General features: G+C 48.4%; 9 non-coding genes across 9 annotated transcripts; all 9 read right to left on the bottom strand.

The window, feature by feature from the left end:
* Positions 1-249: 249 nt before the first annotated feature.
* Positions 250-414, bottom strand: LOC134096377 (U1 spliceosomal RNA). The gene has a single exon (XR_009940833.1). It is a non-coding gene; the product is annotated as a U1 spliceosomal RNA (small nuclear RNA).
* Positions 415-1162: 748 nt separating this feature from the next.
* LOC134096358 (U1 spliceosomal RNA) lies at positions 1163-1327 on the bottom strand. Its single transcript, XR_009940815.1, has one exon. It is a non-coding gene; the product is annotated as a U1 spliceosomal RNA (small nuclear RNA).
* Positions 1328-2062: 735 nt separating this feature from the next.
* LOC134096359 (U1 spliceosomal RNA) lies at positions 2063-2227 on the bottom strand. Its single transcript, XR_009940816.1, has one exon. It is a non-coding gene; the product is annotated as a U1 spliceosomal RNA (small nuclear RNA).
* A 747-nt stretch (positions 2228-2974) lies between these two features.
* LOC134096361 (U1 spliceosomal RNA) lies at positions 2975-3139 on the bottom strand. Its single transcript, XR_009940818.1, has one exon. It is a non-coding gene; the product is annotated as a U1 spliceosomal RNA (small nuclear RNA).
* A 748-nt stretch (positions 3140-3887) lies between these two features.
* Positions 3888-4052, bottom strand: LOC134096378 (U1 spliceosomal RNA). The gene has a single exon (XR_009940835.1). It is a non-coding gene; the product is annotated as a U1 spliceosomal RNA (small nuclear RNA).
* Positions 4053-4800: 748 nt separating this feature from the next.
* Positions 4801-4965, bottom strand: LOC134096363 (U1 spliceosomal RNA). Its single transcript, XR_009940819.1, has one exon. It is a non-coding gene; the product is annotated as a U1 spliceosomal RNA (small nuclear RNA).
* A 748-nt stretch (positions 4966-5713) lies between these two features.
* On the bottom strand, positions 5714-5878 carry LOC134096364 (U1 spliceosomal RNA). The gene has a single exon (XR_009940820.1). It is a non-coding gene; the product is annotated as a U1 spliceosomal RNA (small nuclear RNA).
* A 747-nt stretch (positions 5879-6625) lies between these two features.
* Positions 6626-6790, bottom strand: LOC134096365 (U1 spliceosomal RNA). Its single transcript, XR_009940821.1, has one exon. It is a non-coding gene; the product is annotated as a U1 spliceosomal RNA (small nuclear RNA).
* A 747-nt stretch (positions 6791-7537) lies between these two features.
* On the bottom strand, positions 7538-7702 carry LOC134096366 (U1 spliceosomal RNA). The gene has a single exon (XR_009940822.1). It is a non-coding gene; the product is annotated as a U1 spliceosomal RNA (small nuclear RNA).
* Positions 7703-11073: the final 3371 nt, after the last annotated feature.

The raw sequence follows: 11073 nt of genomic DNA on the forward strand, positions 1-11073 counted from the left end.
AATCACTGATGCGCGTCTTTAGACCTGATGCTGTGTGTGCGTGGCTGCGCGCGTGCATGCGCGCATGCACGTGGCGCTGCCTTGAAATCACATCACCGTGCAGCGGTTACAGTTAGCCACACTGCGCGGGCGTTACTGAGCGCAGCACTTCACCAGCAGGGTAACAACGACCTCGCTAAACAGGGCCACACACAATATAGGGCGTTGCTCACATCTGCCGAACTCTCTCTTTATCATTTCACAACATATCAGGGGAGAGCGCGAACGCAGTCCCCCACTACCACAAATTATGCAGTCGAGATTCCCACATTTCGGGAATTCGTTCGGGTCAGCTACCGCCGAAGTGCAATGGCAGAGCCTCGCCAAAGGTGAACCACCTTCATGATCATGGTGTCTCCCCTGCCAGGTAAGTATGAGTTGTACAAGTGACGCGAGGCTACCAGACCCAATGCCATACGTGTCACGTAGGTGGCGGTTTTGCGGCTATGTTAACAATTCCACACTTCAAATAACAACACATTTACAAGGGGGTAATACACGTATGCTATACCACACAGAAATCATGTCGTGCTCGAAAAAAAGATATAATACGGGCAACAAATTCTAAAACTGTCCCATGATGCACCACGCATAAAGTAGCCGTCGGCTAATGAACAATGCAGCCCAGATCCGAGCGAATCATGCAACAAAGCCCGGAGCTATTAGGCAGGGACACATCCTAGCTCATAAAAGGCGGGCGGCACTGGCACTGGCCACTTTTAGACCGGCACGTCCACCGCCGAGTGGAATATGCTTCAATATCAGCGCGGCTGATTAAACTCCGGCCACTTGTAAAAAAAAAAAACAAAAAAAAAACGAGGGAGGTGAGCGTGAGATACCGGCAGGCGATCCAGTTTCAATGAGGAAGCCTAACAATCACTGATGCGCGTCTTTAGACCTGATGCTGTGTGTGCGTGGCTGCGCGCGTGCATGCGCGCATGCACGTGGCGCTGCCTTGAAATCACATCACCGTGCAGCGGTTACAGTTAGCCACACTGCGCGGGCGTTACTGAGCGCAGCACTTCACCAGCAGGGTAACAACGACCTCGCTAAACAGGGCCACACACAATATAGGGCGTTGCTCACATCTGCCGAACTCTCTCTTTATCATTTCACAACATATCAGGGGAGAGCGCGAACGCAGTCCCCCACTACCACAAATTATGCAGTCGAGATTCCCACATTTGGGGAATTCGTTCGGGTCAGCTACCGCCGAAGTGCAATGGCAGAGCCTCGCCAAAGGTGAACCACCTTCATGATCATGGTGTCTCCCCTGCCAGGTAAGTATGAGTTGTACAAGTGACGCGAGGCTACCAGACCCAATGCCATACGTGTCACGTAGGTGGCGGTTTTGCGGCTATGTTAACAATTCCACACTTCAAATAACAACACATTTACACGTATGCTATACCACACAGAAATCATGTCGTGCTCGAAAAAAAGATATAATACGGGCAACAAATTCTAAAACTGTCCCATGATGCACCACGCATAAAGTAGCCGTCGGCTAATGAACAATGCAGCCCAGATCCGAGCGAATCATGCAACAAAGCCCGGAGCTATTAGGCAGGGACACATCCTAGCTCATAAAAGGCGGGCGGCACTGGCACTGGCCACTTTTAGACCGGCACGTCCACCGCCGAGTGGAATATGCTTCAATATCAGCGCGGCTGATTAAACTCCGGCCACTTGTAAAAAAAAAAAACAAAAAAAAAACGAGGGAGGTGAGCGTGAGATACCGGCAGGCGATCCAGTTTCAATGAGGAAGCCTAACAATCACTGATGCGCGTCTTTAGACCTGATGCTGTGTGTGCGTGGCTGCGCGCGTGCATGCGCGCATGCACGTGGCGCTGCCTTGAAATCACATCACCGTGCAGCGGTTACAGTTAGCCACACTGCGCGGGCGTTACTGAGCGCAGCACTTCACCAGCAGGGTAACAACGACCTCGCTAAACAGGGCCACACACAATATAGGGCGTTGCTCACATCTGCCGAACTCTCTCTTTATCATTTCACAACATATCAGGGGAGAGCGCGAACGCAGTCCCCCACTACCACAAATTATGCAGTCGAGATTCCCACATTTGGGGAATTCGTTCGGGTCAGCTACCGCCGAAGTGCAATGGCAGAGCCTCGCCAAAGGTGAACCACCTTCATGATCATGGTGTCTCCCCTGCCAGGTAAGTATGAGTTGTACAAGTGACGCGAGGCTACCAGACCCAATGCCATACGTGTCACGTAGGTGGCGGTTTTGCGGCTATGTTAACAATTCCACACTTCAAATAACAACACATTTACAAGGGGGTAATACACGTATGCTATACCACACAGAAATCATGTCGTGCTCGAAAAAAAGATATAATACGGGCAACAAATTCTAAAACTGTCCCATGATGCACCACGCATAAAGTAGCCGTCGGCTAATGAACAATGCAGCCCAGATCCGAGCGAATCATGCAACAAAGCCCGGAGCTATTAGGCAGGGACACATCCTAGCTCATAAAAGGCGGGCGGCACTGGCACTGGCCACTTTTAGACCGGCACGTCCACCGCCGAGTGGAATATGCTTCAATATCAGCGCGGCTGATTAAACTCCGGCCACTTGTAAAAAAAAAAACAAAAAAAAAACGAGGGAGGTGAGCGTGAGATACCGGCAGGCGATCCAGTTTCAATGAGGAAGCCTAACAATCACTGATGCGCGTCTTTAGACCTGATGCTGTGTGTGCGTGGCTGCGCGCGTGCATGCGCGCATGCACGTGGCGCTGCCTTGAAATCACATCACCGTGCAGCGGTTACAGTTAGCCACACTGCGCGGGCGTTACTGAGCGCAGCACTTCACCAGCAGGGTAACAACGACCTCGCTAAACAGGGCCACACACAATATAGGGCGTTGCTCACATCTGCCGAACTCTCTCTTTATCATTTCACAACATATCAGGGGAGAGCGCGAACGCAGTCCCCCACTACCACAAATTATGCAGTCGAGATTCCCACATTTGGGGAATTCGTTCGGGTCAGCTACCGCCGAAGTGCAATGGCAGAGCCTCGCCAAAGGTGAACCACCTTCATGATCATGGTGTCTCCCCTGCCAGGTAAGTATGAGTTGTACAAGTGACGCGAGGCTACCAGACCCAATGCCATACGTGTCACGTAGGTGGCGGTTTTGCGGCTATGTTAACAATTCCACACTTCAAATAACAACACATTTACAAGGGGGTAATACACGTATGCTATACCACACAGAAATCATGTCGTGCTCGAAAAAAAGATATAATACGGGCAACAAATTCTAAAACTGTCCCATGATGCACCACGCATAAAGTAGCCGTCGGCTAATGAACAATGCAGCCCAGATCCGAGCGAATCATGCAACAAAGCCCGGAGCTATTAGGCAGGGACACATCCTAGCTCATAAAAGGCGGGCGGCACTGGCACTGGCCACTTTTAGACCGGCACGTCCACCGCCGAGTGGAATATGCTTCAATATCAGCGCGGCTGATTAAACTCCGGCCACTTGTAAAAAAAAAAAACAAAAAAAAAACGAGGGAGGTGAGCGTGAGATACCGGCAGGCGATCCAGTTTCAATGAGGAAGCCTAACAATCACTGATGCGCGTCTTTAGACCTGATGCTGTGTGTGCGTGGCTGCGCGCGTGCATGCGCGCATGCACGTGGCGCTGCCTTGAAATCACATCACCGTGCAGCGGTTACAGTTAGCCACACTGCGCGGGCGTTACTGAGCGCAGCACTTCACCAGCAGGGTAACAACGACCTCGCTAAACAGGGCCACACACAATATAGGGCGTTGCTCACATCTGCCGAACTCTCTCTTTATCATTTCACAACATATCAGGGGAGAGCGCGAACGCAGTCCCCCACTACCACAAATTATGCAGTCGAGATTCCCACATTTCGGGAATTCGTTCGGGTCAGCTACCGCCGAAGTGCAATGGCAGAGCCTCGCCAAAGGTGAACCACCTTCATGATCATGGTGTCTCCCCTGCCAGGTAAGTATGAGTTGTACAAGTGACGCGAGGCTACCAGACCCAATGCCATACGTGTCACGTAGGTGGCGGTTTTGCGGCTATGTTAACAATTCCACACTTCAAATAACAACACATTTACAAGGGGGTAATACACGTATGCTATACCACACAGAAATCATGTCGTGCTCGAAAAAAAGATATAATACGGGCAACAAATTCTAAAACTGTCCCATGATGCACCACGCATAAAGTAGCCGTCGGCTAATGAACAATGCAGCCCAGATCCGAGCGAATCATGCAACAAAGCCCGGAGCTATTAGGCAGGGACACATCCTAGCTCATAAAAGGCGGGCGGCACTGGCACTGGCCACTTTTAGACCGGCACGTCCACCGCCGAGTGGAATATGCTTCAATATCAGCGCGGCTGATTAAACTCCGGCCACTTGTAAAAAAAAAAAACAAAAAAAAAACGAGGGAGGTGAGCGTGAGATACCGGCAGGCGATCCAGTTTCAATGAGGAAGCCTAACAATCACTGATGCGCGTCTTTAGACCTGATGCTGTGTGTGCGTGGCTGCGCGCGTGCATGCGCGCATGCACGTGGCGCTGCCTTGAAATCACATCACCGTGCAGCGGTTACAGTTAGCCACACTGCGCGGGCGTTACTGAGCGCAGCACTTCACCAGCAGGGTAACAACGACCTCGCTAAACAGGGCCACACACAATATAGGGCGTTGCTCACATCTGCCGAACTCTCTCTTTATCATTTCACAACATATCAGGGGAGAGCGCGAACGCAGTCCCCCACTACCACAAATTATGCAGTCGAGATTCCCACATTTGGGGAATTCGTTCGGGTCAGCTACCGCCGAAGTGCAATGGCAGAGCCTCGCCAAAGGTGAACCACCTTCATGATCATGGTGTCTCCCCTGCCAGGTAAGTATGAGTTGTACAAGTGACGCGAGGCTACCAGACCCAATGCCATACGTGTCACGTAGGTGGCGGTTTTGCGGCTATGTTAACAATTCCACACTTCAAATAACAACACATTTACAAGGGGGTAATACACGTATGCTATACCACACAGAAATCATGTCGTGCTCGAAAAAAAGATATAATACGGGCAACAAATTCTAAAACTGTCCCATGATGCACCACGCATAAAGTAGCCGTCGGCTAATGAACAATGCAGCCCAGATCCGAGCGAATCATGCAACAAAGCCCGGAGCTATTAGGCAGGGACACATCCTAGCTCATAAAAGGCGGGCGGCACTGGCACTGGCCACTTTTAGACCGGCACGTCCACCGCCGAGTGGAATATGCTTCAATATCAGCGCGGCTGATTAAACTCCGGCCACTTGTAAAAAAAAAAAACAAAAAAAAAACGAGGGAGGTGAGCGTGAGATACCGGCAGGCGATCCAGTTTCAATGAGGAAGCCTAACAATCACTGATGCGCGTCTTTAGACCTGATGCTGTGTGTGCGTGGCTGCGCGCGTGCATGCGCGCATGCACGTGGCGCTGCCTTGAAATCACATCACCGTGCAGCGGTTACAGTTAGCCACACTGCGCGGGCGTTACTGAGCGCAGCACTTCACCAGCAGGGTAACAACGACCTCGCTAAACAGGGCCACACACAATATAGGGCGTTGCTCACATCTGCCGAACTCTCTCTTTATCATTTCACAACATATCAGGGGAGAGCGCGAACGCAGTCCCCCACTACCACAAATTATGCAGTCGAGATTCCCACATTTGGGGAATTCGTTCGGGTCAGCTACCGCCGAAGTGCAATGGCAGAGCCTCGCCAAAGGTGAACCACCTTCATGATCATGGTGTCTCCCCTGCCAGGTAAGTATGAGTTGTACAAGTGACGCGAGGCTACCAGACCCAATGCCATACGTGTCACGTAGGTGGCGGTTTTGCGGCTATGTTAACAATTCCACACTTCAAATAACAACACATTTACAAGGGGGTAATACACGTATGCTATACCACACAGAAATCATGTCGTGCTCGAAAAAAAGATATAATACGGGCAACAAATTCTAAAACTGTCCCATGATGCACCACGCATAAAGTAGCCGTCGGCTAATGAACAATGCAGCCCAGATCCGAGCGAATCATGCAACAAAGCCCGGAGCTATTAGGCAGGGACACATCCTAGCTCATAAAAGGCGGGCGGCACTGGCACTGGCCACTTTTAGACCGGCACGTCCACCGCCGAGTGGAATATGCTTCAATATCAGCGCGGCTGATTAAACTCCGGCCACTTGTAAAAAAAAAAACAAAAAAAAAACGAGGGAGGTGAGCGTGAGATACCGGCAGGCGATCCAGTTTCAATGAGGAAGCCTAACAATCACTGATGCGCGTCTTTAGACCTGATGCTGTGTGTGCGTGGCTGCGCGCGTGCATGCGCGCATGCACGTGGCGCTGCCTTGAAATCACATCACCGTGCAGCGGTTACAGTTAGCCACACTGCGCGGGCGTTACTGAGCGCAGCACTTCACCAGCAGGGTAACAACGACCTCGCTAAACAGGGCCACACACAATATAGGGCGTTGCTCACATCTGCCGAACTCTCTCTTTATCATTTCACAACATATCAGGGGAGAGCGCGAACGCAGTCCCCCACTACCACAAATTATGCAGTCGAGATTCCCACATTTGGGGAATTCGTTCGGGTCAGCTACCGCCGAAGTGCAATGGCAGAGCCTCGCCAAAGGTGAACCACCTTCATGATCATGGTGTCTCCCCTGCCAGGTAAGTATGAGTTGTACAAGTGACGCGAGGCTACCAGACCCAATGCCATACGTGTCACGTAGGTGGCGGTTTTGCGGCTATGTTAACAATTCCACACTTCAAATAACAACACATTTACAAGGGGGTAATACACGTATGCTATACCACACAGAAATCATGTCGTGCTCGAAAAAAAGATATAATACGGGCAACAAATTCTAAAACTGTCCCATGATGCACCACGCATAAAGTAGCCGTCGGCTAATGAACAATGCAGCCCAGATCCGAGCGAATCATGCAACAAAGCCCGGAGCTATTAGGCAGGGACACATCCTAGCTCATAAAAGGCGGGCGGCACTGGCACTGGCCACTTTTAGACCGGCACGTCCACCGCCGAGTGGAATATGCTTCAATATCAGCGCGGCTGATTAAACTCCGGCCACTTGTAAAAAAAAAAACAAAAAAAAAACGAGGGAGGTGAGCGTGAGATACCGGCAGGCGATCCAGTTTCAATGAGGAAGCCTAACAATCACTGATGCGCGTCTTTAGACCTGATGCTGTGTGTGCGTGGCTGCGCGCGTGCATGCGCGCATGCACGTGGCGCTGCCTTGAAATCACATCACCGTGCAGCGGTTACAGTTAGCCACACTGCGCGGGCGTTACTGAGCGCAGCACTTCACCAGCAGGGTAACAACGACCTCGCTAAACAGGGCCACACACAATATAGGGCGTTGCTCACATCTGCCGAACTCTCTCTTTATCATTTCACAACATATCAGGGGAGAGCGCGAACGCAGTCCCCCACTACCACAAATTATGCAGTCGAGATTCCCACATTTGGGGAATTCGTTCGGGTCAGCTACCGCCGAAGTGCAATGGCAGAGCCTCGCCAAAGGTGAACCACCTTCATGATCATGGTGTCTCCCCTGCCAGGTAAGTATGAGTTGTACAAGTGACGCGAGGCTACCAGACCCAATGTCATACGTGTCACGTAGGTGGCGGTTTTGCGGCTATGTTAACAATTCCACACTTCAAATAACAACACATTTACAAGGGGGTAATACACGTATGCTATACCACACAGAAATCATGTCGTGCTCGAAAAAAAGACATAATACGGGCAACAAATTCTAAAACTGTCCCATGATGCACCACGCATAAAGTAGCCGTCGGCTAATGAACAATGCAGCCCAGATCCGAGCGAATCATGCAACAAAGCCCGGAGCTATTAGGCAGGGACACATCCTAGCTCATAAAAGTCATAGATAAAGGGTGGCACTGGTCACTTTTAGACCGGCACGTCCATCGTTATTTTACACTGTTTGCATAGCTGTCAAACCATTTTATTACGGTATACGTTCCAATAAGATAAGATAACTGTATGGTAGTGTTCAAAACCACGGTTTGGCGTTTCTAAACGCTAATGCTATAAGATTGGTGTGCAATTTAAACCTTCCGATGCACCCCCGCATCCAGTTTCGAACTATGGTTCCCCACCGTTTTTTCTCGCGGTACTTTAACACAGGACTAGGCTAACGGGCTATTTGTGAACCCATAATTTTAGGTCAAATAGTAGGCTGTCTATAGTCTGTCTGTCATTTATTGTTTTACAACATCAGCATGACAACATAAGTTGGGAAAAGGCATCCTTTTCAAACGTTCCCCCAAATGTGTTGTCTTTTGGCTACACTATCGATAGGCTATTTTGCTACCTCTGTATGCAGTATACTGAAGTGCCCTTGAGCAAGGCACCTAACCCCTCACTGCTCCCCGAGCGCCGCTGGTTGGGCAGGCAGCTCACTGCTCTGGGTTGTGTGATTCACCTCACTGTGTGTTCACTGTGTGCTGTGTGTTCACTAATTCGGTTAAATTGGGTTAAATGCAGAGAACTGAATTTCCCTCACGGGATCAAAAAAGTATATATTCTATTCTATTCTATTCTAGCTTGTATAATTGGAACAACGAGGCATCTGTCCCGCCTGTGTGATGGATTTAGCCTACAGTTTTCCCCACAAGGTGGAGACATTCACCTTTTTAACGCATAATCATTTTAGGCCTTTAAACAACGTCATGTTTAGTCGGCTATGGGTGGCAAATATAGCAGCCTGAGCCTGATCAAACATCAAAACACAATATAAGTAGCCTAGCCTAGGCCAAACTATTTGCTACCACAATCAACGTCAAGTAAAAAAAAAAAGGCAACATTTTTCAACGACGCACTTTCGGAAGGCGACAACAGCAGATATTTGGAGAGGGCTACTGGATCTATGGCCGTATGACCACTTGTTAGGCTAGCCTAGATTGGGGAAAAGGCACATTTCTGAATGTGCCGAAATTTGTTCCGACATAGCCTAGGCCTACAGCATGTTCTTTCACGATTCCCAAAACTTTCATATCGTATAATGCATTTTTTTTTATCGCAAATTGCGTATCGCAACGTAGACTACATAGCTGCCGCACGCATGATAAGTTCGAGCATCTGCGGTAGCCTAACTGAGAAGAGTAACTGAACAGTTTAACATTAGCAGTGAAGCTCTCACCTGTCCAGGGAGAAACCAATGATTAACCCAAATGCCAACTCCATGTTTGGAGCAGCTGTTCAAATTTTGGTCGATGTCCTTTGTATAAAATCACATCTAATAACAGGAAAAGGCCTATTTTATTACATGTGGAGGGCTAATAAGCTGGTCATAAAGATAGCCTACAGACGCTAGTTACAATCTAGAACAATATTAGGCCTACCACCAATTAACATTAGTCCATCATCTCATGGATGCCGTAATCATACAGAGAGAGAAGTTGCATACCTGTCTGCTGCTCGTTTCTCCTTACTTTTTCTTTTCCTAAATTGGGCACCTTCTTACCTGATAACTCTTCGCCATTAACTTGGCACTCGACAAACAACAGTTTCCCATCCCCCGTCACTCACTCACGTCACAACCTAGAAGTCAAGACTAAATCAATTCATCTGGGTGACCACAATCATTTTGTATTAGACTACCTATCTTTTTATTAACCGTTTCACACAATTTAGGAATATGTGTGTTATTTGGAAGTAAATGAGGGTTGACTGACTTTAGCACTACACTGTATGATTAATCTCCAGCGGTGCTGTTCCACCTGCAAAATAGCTGTGGGGTAGTTTAGGTGAAATCCTGTAACTAAAGACAGGCTTAAAAGAAAGAAAGAAATCTAGACAGAAAAAAACTTCTTATAATGTGAAACACATACAGTGAATTTGTAGTTGTATATAGTATAGGCATACATTTGTCATTAATACAACATTATCTTTGATGAGATTATAAAGATAATTCATCAAATGAATAATGCATGTCATAATACAGAACATTTCCCTCATGGGGTCACGTGTGAATGGGATCCCTGCAAGATAGGCAGGTCAGGGTACAACAGCATCCTAAAAACAGCCATAAATGAACCATAAATCAGCATTTATCCATGATAAATTAGCATGTGATTATATCCTTTTGGCACCCTGAATGAGGGCATAGTCCATGCAAACGATTGGCAGATCCAGTCAAGTGTCTTCAGCACATGCCTGCTGACTTTTGAGATGCTATTGACCGTGGGTCTGGCTGGTCAGACTATGGGTTCTCATCACAGCTCAGATGTGTCATGTGTCACGTCACTGAGGTGGTAATGCATAGAAGTAGTACATAAAAGAAAGCCTTGTTTAAGGACATTGTTACATGCAATGCAATGTTAATCAATTTATTAGTTGTATAAATGGTCATTTTGTATGGCCATCAGTACCCTGTCTGTCTTTTGACTTTGCATTTCCATGTTGTCATGTTAAGGCAAGGTCGTTCTGAATCCTGACCAGATCGTAAGCTTAAGCTCAAAGCTCTTATGTCTTTGCCCCTTGGTGTGCAGACAGCCTGGGTGGTGTTACGGGACTGTATTTCCGGCCATGCACATCACTGGTGCGATCAAGTCAAGACTCCAGTCTGTACTCCTGTCTAGTGCATCGCTGCTGAACAGCCCCAGGCAATCTTCAGCCAGCCCACAACGCCCAGCTGAAGGTAGTGCGAAAGGTAGAAATGTGTGTGTGTGTGTGTGTGTGTGTGTGTGTGTGTGTGTGTGTGTGTGTGTGTGTGTGTGAATTTTCAATTGGCAAACAAATCAGCATCACAGATCATGTAACAAAAGCTGTGACAGAAAGCTAATGAATTTGGTTGAGAACCATGAGACCGTCACATCGTCATAGTGTAAGAGGCTCAGAACAGAAACCCCTCTTCCTTTTTAGAAATTAGACATTTTTTTTAATAGGAAAGCAACATTTGGCATTTACTTT

This window comes from Sardina pilchardus, chromosome 11 (assembly GCF_963854185.1).
Source record: "Sardina pilchardus chromosome 11, fSarPil1.1, whole genome shotgun sequence".
Classification (NCBI taxonomy): Eukaryota; Metazoa; Chordata; class Actinopteri; order Clupeiformes; family Clupeidae; genus Sardina; species Sardina pilchardus.